Raw genomic sequence first — 15,381 nt, forward strand, 5'->3', positions numbered from 1 at the left:
TTATTCTGCTCAGCTCGTTTAGCGCTGTCCCCTTTTGTTTGCAGGAAAGTTTATTTCTAGATGCAACAGGGATTCTCCTGGCAGAAACATCACATATAGTACACATGCATACAAAACTCAACTTATGATACATTCCGAAATCAACTTAGAATGTGTTCGAAAATGTTCAAAAACCAACAGGGCTACGTTTCAAAATCATATGAATAATCGATAGACCAACATACACTGGATGCTAAGCGCTTTGAGAAAAAAGCGTCTTTTCTTCAAAAACAGGAATGTAGTAGCACATCCCCCCACCCTTGAAATTGCCCCTTGGGCCTGTTGCGCATGCGCTAGATGCTAGGCGCTTTTTGAAAAACAGTTTTTCCCCCCCTCAAGAATATGAATGTAGCAACCCCCCCCCCCCCTCCAAAATTGCCCCTAGGGCCTGTTGCCCATGTGTGAATCTAGCAGCTTGGGCGCACCAGTAAAATTTTTCCGGGTAGCATCTGGCTGCTTGCTGCAATTGCTTGTACAGGTAACAGCCACTCCAGTGTAGCCAGAAGTGGGAGAAGGTACTACTCACACACGACTCAAATATGCATGCGCATGAGCCCGCTGGCAACTGCTCAAACCAATCTAATGTAAACAGTTGTGACGTCACGCTCATCGAAGGCAGTTTGTTGTTCTGAAGCATTGCATAGTCTTCCTAAAGTCATTGACATATTTTGCTGTTGTCAGACACTTGTATGAACACTGTTTTATCTTTGTATATGGCACATTTCCTTTGCAACTTAAGGTTTTTTTCTGTCATTCATGTTTTAATGCTGCAGTATTATTCTGCAGTACCAGGATCGGCAATATCCATTGTCAGAATACTGGTTCTTACCAATCAAAATTACAAAAATTGAACTGAAAGCTAAAACAATGAAAAATTCCTGGAATTGTAAAAAATTCCCAGGTTTTTCCCGGATCTCCCGGTTGTCACAGGTCGTATATACCCTGTTTGTGGACCACCATATGTAATTAGTTTTGGTTTGTATGAAGACAGCTTAATATCATACCATTTCCAACAGTTGCTCTTTGTTTGCTGTTAGATGTGGCTTGAACCTTCTATATAAAAAAAACTCTGTAAATGTGAAAGCAGTCAAACACTAAAAGCCTCTAGAAATCCAAACTGCAAATCTGACAACATACTTTTATTATTTGGAGCCAGTTTGTCAAAAAGGCACTTACATACATTACCTTTCCCAAAATTTTGCAGAAATTAAGCAAAAGTTAAAATATTTGATGGTGTATCTTTATTCCCTTTGTTATGCAGAGCTACTTCCCTACCTTAGTCAACCGAGAAATATTCTAGTGATAAATTACATGTTCATGTTGTTGTGGTCTTCAGTCCTGAAACTGGTGTGCCGCAGGGGAGTGTCATAGGACCGTTGCTATTCACAATATACATAAATGACCTGGTGGATGACATCGGAAGTTCACTGAGGCTTTTTGCAGATGATGCTGTGGTGTATCGAGAGGTTGCAACAATGGAAAATTGTACTGAAATGCAGGAGGATCTGCAGCGAATTGACGCATGGTGCACGGAATGGCAATTGAATCTCAATGTAGCGAAGTGTAATGTGATGCGAATACATAGAAAGATAGGTCCCTTATCATTTAGCTACAAAATAGCAGGTCAGCAACTGGAAGCAGTTAATTCCATAAATTATCTGGGAGTACGCATTAGGAGTGATTTAAAATGGAATGATCATATAAAGTTGATCGTCGGTAAAGCAGATGCCAGACTGAGATTCATTGGAAGAATCCTAAGGAAATGCAATCCGACAACAAAGGAAGTAGGTTACAGTACGCTTGTTCGCCCAATGCTTGAATACTGCTCAGCAGTGTGGGATCCGCACCAGGTAGGGTTGATAGAAGAGATAGAGAAGATCCAACGGAGAGCAGCGCGCTTCGTTACAGGATCATTTAGTAATTGCGAAAGCGTTACGGAGATGATAGATAAACTCCAGTGGAAGACTCTGCAGGAGAGACGCTCAGTAGCTCGGTACGGGCTTTTGTTAAAGTTTCGAGAACATACCTTCACCGAAGAGTCAAGCAGTATATTGCTCCCTCCTACGTATATCTCGCGAAGGTACCATGAGGATAAAATCAGAGAGATTAGAGCCCACACAGAAGCATACCGACAATCCTCCTTTCCACGTACAATACGAGACTGGAATAGAAGGGAGAACCGATAGAGGTACTCAGGGTACCCTCCGCCACACACCGTCAGGTGGCTTGCGGAGTACGGATGTAGATGTAGATGGTTTGATGCAGCTCTCCATGCTACTCTATCCTGTGCAAGCTTCTTCATCTCCCAGTACCTACTGCAACCTACGTCCTTCTGAATCTGCTTAGTGTAGTCATCTCTTTGTCTCCCTCTACGATTTTTACCCTCCACGCTGCCCTCCAATACTAAATTGGTGATCCCTTGATGCCTCAGAACATGTCCTACCAACCGATCCCTTCTTTTTGTCAAGTTGTGCCACAAACTTCTCTTCTCCCCAATCCGATTCAATACTTCCTCATTAGTTATGTGATCTACCCATCTAATCTTCAGGATTCTTCTGTAGCACCACATTTCGAAAGCTTCTATTCTCTTCTTATCCAAACTATTTATCGTCCATGATTCACTTCCATACATGGCTACACTCCATACAAATACTTTCAGAAATGACTTCCTGACACTTAAATCTATACTCAATGTTAACAAATTTCTATTCTTCAGAAACGCTTTTCTTGCCATTGCCAGTCTACATTTTATATCCTCTCTACTTCGACCATCATCAGTTATTTTGCTCCCCAAATAGCAGAACTCCTTTAATGCTTTAAGTGTCTCACTTCCTAATCTAATTCCCTCAGCATCACCCGATTTAATTTGACTACATTCCATTATACTCGTTTTGCTTTTGTTGATGGTCATCTTATATCCTCCTTTCAAGACACTATCCATTCCGTTCAACTGCTCTTCCAAGTCCTTTCCTGTCTCTGACAGAATTACGATGTCATCGGCGAACCTCAAAGTTTTTATTTCTTCTCCATGGATTTTAATACCTACTCCAAATTTTTCTTTTGTTTCCTTTACTGCTTGCTCAATAACATCGGGGATGGGCTACAACCCTGTCTCACTCCCTTCCCAACCACTGCTTCCCTTTCATGCCCCTCTACTCTTATAACTGCCATCTGGTTTCTGTACAAATTGTAAATAGCCTTTCGCTCCCTGTATTTTACCCCTGCCACCTTCAGAATTTGAAAGAGAGTATTCCAGTCAACATTGTCAAAAGCTTTCTCTAAGTCTACAAATGCTAGAAACGTAGGTTTGCCTTTTCTTAATCTAGCTTCTAAGATAAGCCGTAGGGTCAGTATTGCCTCACGTGTTCCAACATTTCTAAGGAATCCAAACTGATCTTCCCCGAGGTCGGCTTCTACCAGTTCTTCCATTCGTCTGTAAAGAACTCGCATTAGTATTTTACAGCTGTGACTTATTAAACTGATAGTTCAGTAATTTTCACATCTGTCAACACCTGCTTTCTTTGGGATTGGAATTATTATATTCTTCTTGAAGTCTGAGGGTATTTCGCCTGTCTCATACATCTTGCTCACCAGCTGGTAGAGTTTTGTCAGGACTGGCTCTCCCAAGGCCGTCAGTAGCTCTAATGGAATGTTGTCTACTCCCGGGGCCTTGTTTCGACTCAGGTCTTTCAGTGCTCTGTCAAACTCTTCCCGCAGTATCATATCTCCCATTTCATCTTCATCTGCATCCTCTTCCATTTCCAGTACATCGCCCTTGTATAAACCTTCTATATACTCCTTCCACCTTTCTGCTTTCCGTTCTTTGGTTAGAACTGGGTTTCCATCTGAGCTCTTAATATTCATACAAGTGGTCCTCTTTTCTCCAAAGGTCTCTTTAATTTTCCTGTAGGCAGTATCTATCTTACCCCTAGTGAGATAAGCCTCTACATCCTTACATTTGTCCTCGAGCCATGCCTGCTTAGCCATTTTGCACTTCCTGTCTCTCATTTTTGAGACGTTTGTATTCCTTTTGGCCTGCTTCATTTACTGCATTATTATATTTTCTCCTTTCGTCAATCAAATTCAATATTTCTTCTGTTACTCAAGGATTTCTACTAGCCCTAGTCTTTTTACCTACTTGATCCTCTGCTGCCTTCACTACTTCATCCCTCAAAGCTACCCATTCTTCTTCTACTGTATTTCTTTCCCCCATTTCTGTCAATTGTTCCCTTATGCTCTCCCTGAAACTCTGTACAACCTCTGGTTCTTTTAGTTTATCCAGGTCCCATCTCCTTAAATTCCCACCTTTTTGCAGTTTCTTCAGTTTTAATCTACAGTTCATAACCAACAGATTGTGGTCAGAGTCCACACCTGGCCCTGGAAGTGTCTTACAATTTAAAACCTGGTTCCTAAATCTCTGTCGTACCATTATATAATCTATCTGAAACCTGTCAGTATCTCCAGGCTTCTTCCATGTATACAGCCTTCTTTTATGATTCTTGAACCAAGTGTTAACTATGATTAAGTTGTGCTCTGTGCAAAATTCTACCAGGCGGCTTCCTCTTTCATTTCTTTGCCCCAGTCCATATTGACCTACTACGTTTCCTCCTCTCCCTTTTCGTACTACCAAATTCCTGTTACCCATGACTATTAAATTGTTGTCACCATTCACTATCTGAATGATTTCTTTTATTTCATCATACATTTCTTCAATTTCTTCGTCATCTGCAGAGCTAGTTGGCATATAAACTTGTACTACTCTAGTAGGTGTGGGCTTCGTATCTATGTTGACCACAATAATGCATTCACTATGCTGTTTGTAGTAGCTTACCCGCATTCCTATTTTCCTATTCATTATTAAACCTACTCCTGCATTACCCCTATTTGATTTTGTGTTCATAACCCTGTAGTCACCTGACCAGAAGTCTTGTTCCTCCTGCCACCGAACTTCACTAATCCCCACTGTATCTAACTTTAACCTATCCATTTCCCTTTTTAAATTTTCTAACCTATCTGCCCGATTAAGGGATCTGACATTCCACGCTCCGACCCGTAGAACGCCAGTTTTCTTTCTCCTGATAACGACATCCTCTTGAGTAGTCCCCGCCCGGAGATCCGAATGGGGGACTACTTTACCTCCGGAATATTTTACCCAAGAGGATGCCATCATCATTTAATCATACAGTAAAGCTGCATGCCCTCGGGAAAAATTACGACTGTAGTTTCCCCTTGCTTTCAGCCGTTCGCAGTACCAGCACAGCAAGGCTGTTTTGGTTATTGTTACAAGGCCAGATCAGTCAATCATCCAGACTGTTGCCCCTGCAACTACTGAAAAGGCTGCTGCCCCTCTTCAGGAACCACACGTTTGTCTGGCCTCTCAACAGATACCCCTCCGCTGTGGTTGCACCTACGGTACGGCTATCTGTATTGCTGAGGCACGCAAGCCTCCCCACCAGCGGCAAGGTCCATGGTTCATGGGGGGGGGATAAATTACATAGTAGTGACTAATTACGTAGTTACCTTAAGATGTTAAGTGACTCAAAAGAACACACTTTTGACTTCTTTGATATTTTAAAATACCCACTAGATTTTCGAATTTTAATGATATCATGATAGTCATTACAACCACTGCATGTAAGGAAGGATCATATTCATGTTACTTAAGTTATTTGCAAAGCTTGATTTCGTGTATCTTATTCCACAGCAGCTTTTACTGAGCCTGACAATCCCACCTTTGTGATAATAAACACATCAATTACCATAACATCATCAGCCCTTGAGGCTACTCTTCATCTCTAATTTTACCAGTCTCTCTTTCATTGTATTTGGTGGTGTCTATTTTGTCGCATGATGCGACTTACTTGTAATTTCGCATTTGCTTTAGTGTCTGGATTATTTTCAACAATGATTGGCAGTACACATTGTAATGAGCTGTCATTTCAACATCAGCACTCTTCCTGACAGACAATTAGGTTTTTAGATATGCAGAGTACTCTGCACAATTTTCCGGCTCACACTGTTCTAACATGCATTATTTTGGGGTTGTTCTTGAGCAGTTAGCTATTTTAATCGGAAAGTTTACATCAGTAACTGAAATCAATAATAAAGGTCCTGATAGTAGTAAATTCTTTAGTGCTTTAAAGGAACTCTATATTAAATTCACCATCAGCTAATTGTGTCACACAGGCCAATAGGGATTCAAAATGATTTACAAGGTTAAAATTTTATGTTGGAACTCAGTTATAAGTAGCTTTTATACAAAACTTGTTACAAATTTTACTTATATACATTTTCAGATGCTGCTGAAAGCAAAATTTATTAATATCAACATTCTCAAATGTACACCAATTTCTGATGAATGTTACAACTTACTTTTTCCATATCTCCTCAACACAAGTAAGACACTAACGTGAAACCTGTAGAATTGCACATACCTAGTCCAGCTATGATAAGATGCCCAGAGAGCAATAAGAATGGTTGACATTTTATAATGACAGATTATAGTTGGGTGGGGGTAAAATTTTATCACATCTGCTACATGTTTTTAATCAACAGCTTGTTACACAAAATGCAGTATGATACATTACAGCTTTTTAGTAACCTTATGATACTGAATGTTTTGTTTCTTGCTGTTCTCTGTAACCTAATTAAGGCACTGCTGTGATATCTGTAACTATCGATCATGAATCTTATTTTGTTTGTAACCTAGTAATTTTTCCTTTAATTTTCTTACAGAGTTGAAGGTATAATTTTCCTGTACTGAAAGAACTATCTGCAACTACATCAACATGCAAGTGCTTTCTTCAAATTAACTTTATTCAGAGACGATGTCAAGTAAAGTTTATTGTAGCTGCTCAGAGCAAACTCAACACTGGCATGCCTCAATCAATATGCAATATTTACAAGATCACTATAATACTTAGAATCTCTGCCAACACCACTGCCCAACCACAATGGCTTCCTTTGTAAAATCTTTAGGCAGTGTATCTATATCCTCTTATAATTTGACAAAAAACAGGACTAGGCAAAAAAGGTCTTTTAGATCCAGCACTGTCATCTTAGATCACCTAGCAACAGCAGGCCTCTCTTTCTGGCAAGATACCATCTACGAAAAAACTGCTCTATTGCTGTTTACTTATAGTCTTACTTTTTAAATTCTTACTGAAAATTTCTTGTGCAGTGCCTACCATTGCATTTGAGCAAGATTCACCAATTTGTAATTGGAACAACCAGTTAAACTCATTTTCCACATTTACCACAAAGCTGTCGACAAAAGTCTGTGGCTGTTTCTTTTAACAACTGTTGCCACTATTCGCCATCCTCTACCCTTCTTCCTCCTTAATCCATGTATGCACTCATGTGCAGCATTCTTCCATTTACATTCCAATGTTGTCCTATCTCAAGTTCGTTTTTTACAAAACTACTGATGAACAGCCATATATGGACCACTACTTGTATTCAATGGAAGAAACTATACCAAACATCACTTCAAACCTAAGCAGATAATTAACTTAAGTCAGGCACTTTTCAGTCATGATAAGTAATAGCAAATTAGATTTCCAAACATATAGGGAAACATTTACAAACATTTGATTGGATTGGACTGATGGGGTTAGAGGGAACAAACTATGAGGTCTTCAGTCCCTCCACCCTATATGCTTCAAGTTGGGAAGAGCCCTCAGTGAGGAAGAACACAGAAAACAAATCCAAATGAAAGCAACTGTAACAGAGGATCAAGAAAACCCAAAGACTGAAGCAAGTAGGAGAGAGAGAGAGAGAGAGAGAGAGAGAGAGAGAGAGAGAGAGAGAGAGAGAGAGAGAGAGAGAGAGAGAGAGAGAGAGAGAGAGAGAGAGGGGGGGGGGGGGGGTGTTTAAGAGGGTGAATGTGGGAGACTGGTTCCACCAAAACAGCAGGTGGAAGTCCTTGGGACATAAGTGATGGGAGGCACACCCACAGAAGCAGACCTGTGTTTCTTCACCCTGCATTACCAAAAGAAAACTGGCAATGCAGACAAGTTGATAAAATCTCAGGAAAGATAAGACAGATGTAAAAGAAATTAAGAGAGTGAGAACAATTAAAAAGGTGGGAATTGCAGGAGCCAACCTGGACCACCAAGCAAGGGCAGGGCAGCCACACCCCCTGCCCTCTAATACCTCACGTGGCTCACGAGGCCAATGTGCCCTACCCCACAGAGAGGACTATAAACCACCCTCACGAGTAAAATGTAAACCAGATCAGATGCTTTGGTTCGGTCTGCTACCACCAGATTCAGGTATGTCAGCAAGTTTAATGTTTCACTGTCAAGTGGCCACACTGAAGCAGTCCAGCAGGACGTGGACCACTGTCAGATAGGCACCAGTGCGGTGGATTCTCACGTGATAGGATGCGACAATGTGTCAGCCAAGTGTAGCCAACGCAAAGCCGACATAACAGTAGATTCACTGTGAAAAGCATTAACAGAAGACAGCCCCATCATCTTGGTCCCCTTTATTGTTCACAGTTTGTTTGGAGAAAGCAGGGTACACCACCAATCTGTGCCAATGAGTCAACCGTAGGTCCAGTTTCAGTACCCCCATATCCAAAGTTGGCATTCTGGTAGCCAACTTGGCCTACAGTTCAGCATATTTGCTCCCTTGGATCAGAATATGACCCAGGGTCCACACAGACAACAGCCGATCCAGTTTGACAGAGGTCACAAGAGAGCTCTGGACAGTTACAACTAGTGTAAAGGGTAGTACTTATCGACAGCCGGAAGACTACTCTGAGACTGAGGATTCAGAAAGTCTCGGCAGTGCAAGAACAAATGTGACGGACAGCTCAAGCAATGGCCAACAACTCTGCAGCGAATACACTGCATCTGTTTGGCAAGAAGCATAGTTCATTGGACCGGGCACGTGTGCAAGCAAAACCAGTTCATCCATCAGGCATAGAGCCATCTGTGTAAATCACTTCCAAATCCTGAAATGCATTGAGAATGGCCAGGAACGGATGGTGAAAAACCACGATGTCGACAGTCTTTTGGTCCAAAGGACAGGTCTAGACAGGTCCGAGGAAAGGGCAGACACCATGGGTGCATATATTATTGTTCCCTGACAAGAGGAGGCAGTTGGGGAAGTTGGAGTTCAGAGCGGCAACACTTTATGTTAACTGCAATTGTGAATAGTCCTGGCCTCTGCTATGCGAAGTGGGTCTCCCTACCAGAAGATAGGACACACTAGTTAGGATGCACAGGGGAGCAGCAAATATGTATCTCAAAGTTAAGCAGCAGTTGGCTGCACCTGGTTTGTAGTTGGGAGGACCCAGCCTCTGTAAGTAGGCTGCTCACAGGGCTGGTTCAAAAGGGAGTTTTTCCAAGTCAGATCCCACAATGATTTATCGAGTTCAGGTGATGCCAAATCATATGCCAGACTCCTATAATCAAGAAAGGACAGGACCAAACCTCTGTAGAGCATCAAGCATGTAGAACGATCTGCAACCCAACTGGTGTTGCTGAGGCAGTGAAGGGTATTAAGGAGTGACCAGTGTGTTTGCTTGTGTTGGTAAAGCTGGGGAAGCCATGTCAACCAGGCATCTAAGACCAGTCACAAAAAGCGCCAAGACTCCACCACACTAAGCAATTGGTCATTGAGGTACAGTTCTGGGCATGGAGGGACAAAGCGTATGAAGCATATTTTGGTGGCTGAAAACCATGGGTGAGAGCCCAGGACCACATATTTCATACGGCACCCTGTAGTCAGTGTTCATCAACACCCATAGTTGAGGAGTAATGGTGATAGTAAAAATCATTAGTATACAATAGAGATGACACTGTACATCCCACAGCTGCAACTAGACTATTGACAGCCACCAGACAAAGGGGCACACACTGTACAGAGCCCTGTGGATCATCATTCTTTTGTTGATGTGGGAGGAGGGAGATGGTTTGTTGGGGGAGAGGCGGCACCAACTTGATCCCATGATGTATGGTGAGACAAGAAGTTCCGGACAATAAGGTTTTGACGCAGGGCAAAGGCTGATCGGGTAGTAGTCTCCATGCAAACAAAATTGTCAGCAGTAGAATGGCCTAGGCAAAAACCAGCCTGTAGACTCAAGGTAACAACACAGCCCAGCTCACCTTACATTTGCACAGCTTGTAGAGAACATTTGTGAAACTAATTGAGTGACAGCTGCCCGTCTCAATGGGGTGGTTACCTGGTTTCAGTAACAGGACAATTACACTTTCCCACCAATGACATGGGAACTCCTCCCTCACTCTGCATACAGTTGAAAATGGCAGGGATGTGACACTGGCAATCCACAGCTAGGTGTTTTGAGCATTTGACTATGGATAAGGTCTGGCCTTGAAGTTGTGTGAGGGCAAAGGGCTTGGGCACTGAGTAATTTTCACTCATTGAACACAGCTTTACACGACTCCAGGTGACACGAAGTGAAAGGTAAAAGGCAAGTGAATTCACTCGACTCACTGTTTGAGGATACAAAATACAGGCTGGTAATTCTCAGACTCAGAAGCCTGAGTAACGCAAAGCAAAATGTTTGGGGCAATGCCGCACATAATGAGGAAGGGTGGCATGTGTTTGTTGTAGACTGAATCCAGACCGTACATGCAAACTTGTCCGACACACTGTCCTTGTCAGCTCAATTCTTAAAATAGCTCCAAATAGACATGGAGTGTAGGGTTTCGCAAGACATGGAACCCGGTTTCCTGGAGGTCCACACCAAAAGGAGAGAAAATGAGTGAGACACATCACAACTCAATCAGGTGGTGGAAAAAAAAAAAAAAAAACACTGGAACAGTCCCACTGGAAAATCACACTATCAATATCTCGTGGGGCCATGAAGGGACCCAGAATGCAGGCCACGCCCCAGGGTCACCTGCTGCTACCGGTTATGTACACATTGATTCTGAAGAAGACTGTGTGGGTTTCCAATGATACAGTGGCCACACAGAAGTCCTCTCTGGTACAGAGTCTGAACACATGGAAACCGGTGGCATGGGGACCACGGAACCACCTCTACCCATGAGGTCATTTTTATGGCCCTCCTCTCATTCGACAATTTTGAGGTCCAAGAAGTCTTATCTGCCCCAGCTGCCAGACAGAGGAGGAATGCGAAGCCCTATGTACAGTAACCTGTGGTTCCTTCAGCTACTAGCTGGTATCCAGTTGCAGATCAGCAGAATCCTGGGGCGGGAGTGTCCTTAGGGACCCTTCCTGGTGTGAGATGACAGAGAAAGGGGTGTTGCTTCTCCAGCTGGAGACTAGGGATTGACATAGCCAATGGACAGGGAGTCACCGCTCCCAAAGTGGTGTGTGGGTGACTGTTGCCAACCACCAGGGCAGCAGGTGTAGTTAAAACAGCCCTGAGGGCCCTGACACAAAAGACACAAAGGGTGAGGGTACTGTCATTAGGGAGGATGAACTAATCATAACCATAACCATATCATTATCATCCTCCTCCTCCTCCTCTCATTCATCCATCACACAAACAACCCTGTTTCTTCTTGGCCTCCTGACACAAGGGTCTATCAAGAGTCTTGTATTCTTGGATTTTTCTTTTCTCTATGAAAGACTGTGCACTCCAGTGAACAGGGGGAATGGCGCTACCTGCAGCTGACACCAATGGGCGAGGGACACAGAGAGTGTTTGTGTGCAACTAATGTCCACAATCCTGGAAGATGGGGCTAGCATTACAATGTGAAGACATGTGCCCGAACCTCATACATTTGAAGCACCATGTGGGAGCGGTAACATCGGATTTCACTTCACACTGATATTTCACCACCTTTATCTCTTCAGGCAACAAGTCATCATCCAAGGTCAAGATGAAGGCCCCAGTATCAAACACATTGTCCTTTGGTCCCTACTTGATAGGACATCCCATTGCTCCAAACTGATGTAACTCCTCAGCAGTCTGTAAAAGGAGGCTGCCATGTTCAGACTGTTATGGAGAGGGTGATACCTGCAAGAATGTCACACAGCTTGTCAGAGGCAGGCAGTACCAGTGACCATAACTGAACAACTTCTCACTTTTGAAACTGCTGCTACTTCCCTAAACCTGTCGTCAAGCTGTTCAACACAAGGTAATGGCTTTGTGGCCAAAAAGTATCTCTCATAGGTCCTAGATTGAAATAAGTATTGTGAGGAGTATTTTTACCCTTGTCTCTTAGGCCTATGTTCCACCTACAACACAGCCAGGGAAGGAAAAATTGTAGTAAACCTTTCCTTCAGAAGACATTGCCGCGGCCCTGTGGCCATCAGCAGAAGAAAGTTTGAGCTGCTGCAGTTGCGAGTTATGTGCCTTGGTGCCACCCACTCCGAATGGAAGCTCTCCCCACGAGCACTACCCAGCCATAACAACAGCTACCTGGCTGGGTAACCGTTGCTGGGAGTTCCCATGCCCCAGTCTGATGGGCACATACTGCTTGGCACACATGGGGGGATTCCAGCAAAGGCACAACCCCCTCTCCCATCCCAAAGGGATGGCTACTGTGTTGGGTTTTGGGTTTATTTAATTTTGCCAGAAAGGATGGCTGCAAAAGATAGAAATGCACAAAAAGTGGAATGTACAACACACTAGGCCACCCTCCCCACACAATGAACATTTCTGTAAAATTTGGAAGAGGAATGGCACAGCAGACCTGACAATGGGGACCACGTGAAGGATGATAAGCTGTAAAAAAAAAAACTTGTGTCCAACGTGATAAACCAAATCCATGCATGGTTAGCATCAAGAAGACCATCCAATGGAAAGGCAGAAGGGAGAAAAGAATAGTAGAAGGATTGATTTGCAGCAAGAAAACTGAAGTAGTGCTGCAACAACTGGGGCCATGCATCGGCCGATCACATACTTAGAAAAGAAATGCGAGCCCCCTAGAGGTGGGGGGGATTAGACTTATATGCAGTGGTATGTAGATACCTTAGGTCCCACACTAATTTGCTGAACAGACACACATTTTACATGATCCTCTGTACCCATCAAACAGGCAGCAACAGGGAAGTTCTACTTACTTCAAAACAAAAAACAATTTCATGTACAAGTATGTTTTTCTGTGCTAAAAATGTGACGAGTAAGACTTCCAACAGAAGGCCTAGGGTAAACACTAGCGGACGACTTTTCTCTTTAGTACTAACTAACATAACTGTGGTTTTAACTTAACTATGTAGCTGTACAAGAACACACTAACATGTCTTGTCTGGTGTATGCAAGGCTGGCAACAATGAATAATAAGAAAAATACAAATAAAGAGTTGCACGAAATAGTAAGAACTAGTCATAACTCTATCGTGTAAACAAAAACAAACAATACCAGCATGTAACTCAAGATAAATTTGTGTAGTTACCGATGTGCCACAATACACTGCATTGTGCTCACATAGACCATGACCTTGCTCAAAGTATGAGCTTTGGATATTGCAAAACCCATATCAAAGAATCAATTATAAACATAACTATTGTGATAAACTCCAAACTGCCCTTCTGTACATTAATTCAATTGTGGCTGAAAGGTGTATCCTGAATTGCAGAAGAAGTAATGATGTAAAATACTCCACTACTAACCACACAATTTCTCTAATTGTTTTTTACCCACAACAGCAATAAGTGCAATTCGTATTTTGAATATTCAGAATGTTACCAATCTGCATCCAATTGCAGAGTGACTATGTCGCTCCATCAGGAAAGAGCCTGTCTTCTCAGCTGGCATGAAGAATTTAATACACATGCATCAGAAATTGTGGTTCACACTAGTCAATCCACTTCGTTAACTTCCTTTCAGAGACTATTCTGCTTGGCCAATGGACCCACTCAAGCAACTGGCCACTCACATTGATATCAGCACCAGCTTCCACTGAGCAGGGTCTGTGAAGGGAGGAGAGCAATATGACAGAAAATGACACCACAGCATTGCTGAAATGAGTCATGTAGTCATTGGTTGAGAGTAAGGGACAAGTTGTTTACCATATGGCATGTTAAGTAGTCTTGCTCTTCAAACCAGATATGTGAATAACTAAACACAGAGTTGTTCGGATCAATCTTGGTACATCAGCATCACCAAGTCACATCTCTGAGAATCTACTTTGTCTTCGTCTACCAAGGGGTGTCGTCGGGGGAGACAGACAGACAGACACACACACACACACACACACAGACACAGAGAGAGAGAGAGAGAGAGAGAGGAGAGAGAGAGAGAGAGAGAGAGAGAGAGAGAGAGAGAGAGAGAAGCGGAGAGGGGGAGGGGGGAGAGAGGCGGGGGAGGGGGGGAGAGAGGTGGTGGAGAGGGGGAGGGGGGGAGAGAGGTGGTGGAGAGGGGGGAGAGAGGTGGTGGAGAGGGGGGAGAGAGGTGGTGGAGAGGGGGGAGAGGGGGAGAGAGGCGGTGGAGAGGGGGGAAGGGGGGAGAGAGGCGGTGGAGAGGGGGGAAGGGGGGAGAGAGGCGGTTGAGAGGGGGGAGGGGGGGAGAGAGGCGGTTGAGAGGGGGGAGGGGGGGGAGAGAGGCGGTTGAGAGGGGGGAGGGGGGGAGAGAGGCGGTTGAGAGGGGGGGAGGGGGGGGGAGAGAGGCGGTTGAGAGGGGGGGAGGGGGGGAGAGAGGCGGTTGAGAGGGGGGAGGGGGGGGAGAGAGGCGGTTGAGAGGGGGGAGGGGGGAGAGAGAGGCGGTTGAGAGGGGGGAGGGGGAGAGAGGCGGTTGAGAGGGGGGAGGGGGGAGAGAGGCGGTTGAGAGGGGGGAGGGGGGAGAGAGGCGGTGAGAGGGGGGAGGGGGGAGAGAGGCGGTTGAGAGGGGGGAGGGGGGAGAGAGGCGGTTGAGAGGGGGGAGGGGGGAGAGAGGCGGTTGAGAGGGGGGAGGGGGGAGAGAGGCGGTTGAGAGGGGGAGGGGGGAGAGAGGCGGTTGAGAGGGGGAGGGGGGAGAGAGGCGGTTGAGAGGGGGGAGGGGGGAGAGAGGCGGTTGAGAGGGGGAGGGGGGAGAGAGGCGGTTGAGAGGGGGGGAGGGGGGAGAGAGGCGGTTGAGAGGGGGGGAGGGGGGAGAGAGAGGCGGTTGAGAGGGGGGAGGGGGGGAGAGAGGCGGTTGAGAGGGGGGAGGGGGGAGAGAGGCGGTTGAGAGGGGGGGGAGGGGGGTGAGAGGCGGTTGAGAGGGGGGAGGGGGGGGAGAGAGGCGGTTGAGAGGGGGAGGGGGGAGAGAGGCGGTGAGAGGGGGGAGGGGAGGGGGGAGAGGGGAGGGGAGGGCCGAGAGAGGGGAGAGAGGGGAGGGAGGCGAGAGGAGGGGGGAGAGAGGGGGGAGGGGAGGGGCGAGAGAGGGGGGAGAGAGGGGGGAGGGAGGGGCGAGAGGAGGGGGGAGATCTGTCTCGCGTGTGT

This window comes from Schistocerca gregaria, chromosome X, assembly GCF_023897955.1.
Source record: "Schistocerca gregaria isolate iqSchGreg1 chromosome X, iqSchGreg1.2, whole genome shotgun sequence".
In the NCBI taxonomy this organism is placed as follows: Eukaryota; Metazoa; Arthropoda; class Insecta; order Orthoptera; family Acrididae; genus Schistocerca; species Schistocerca gregaria.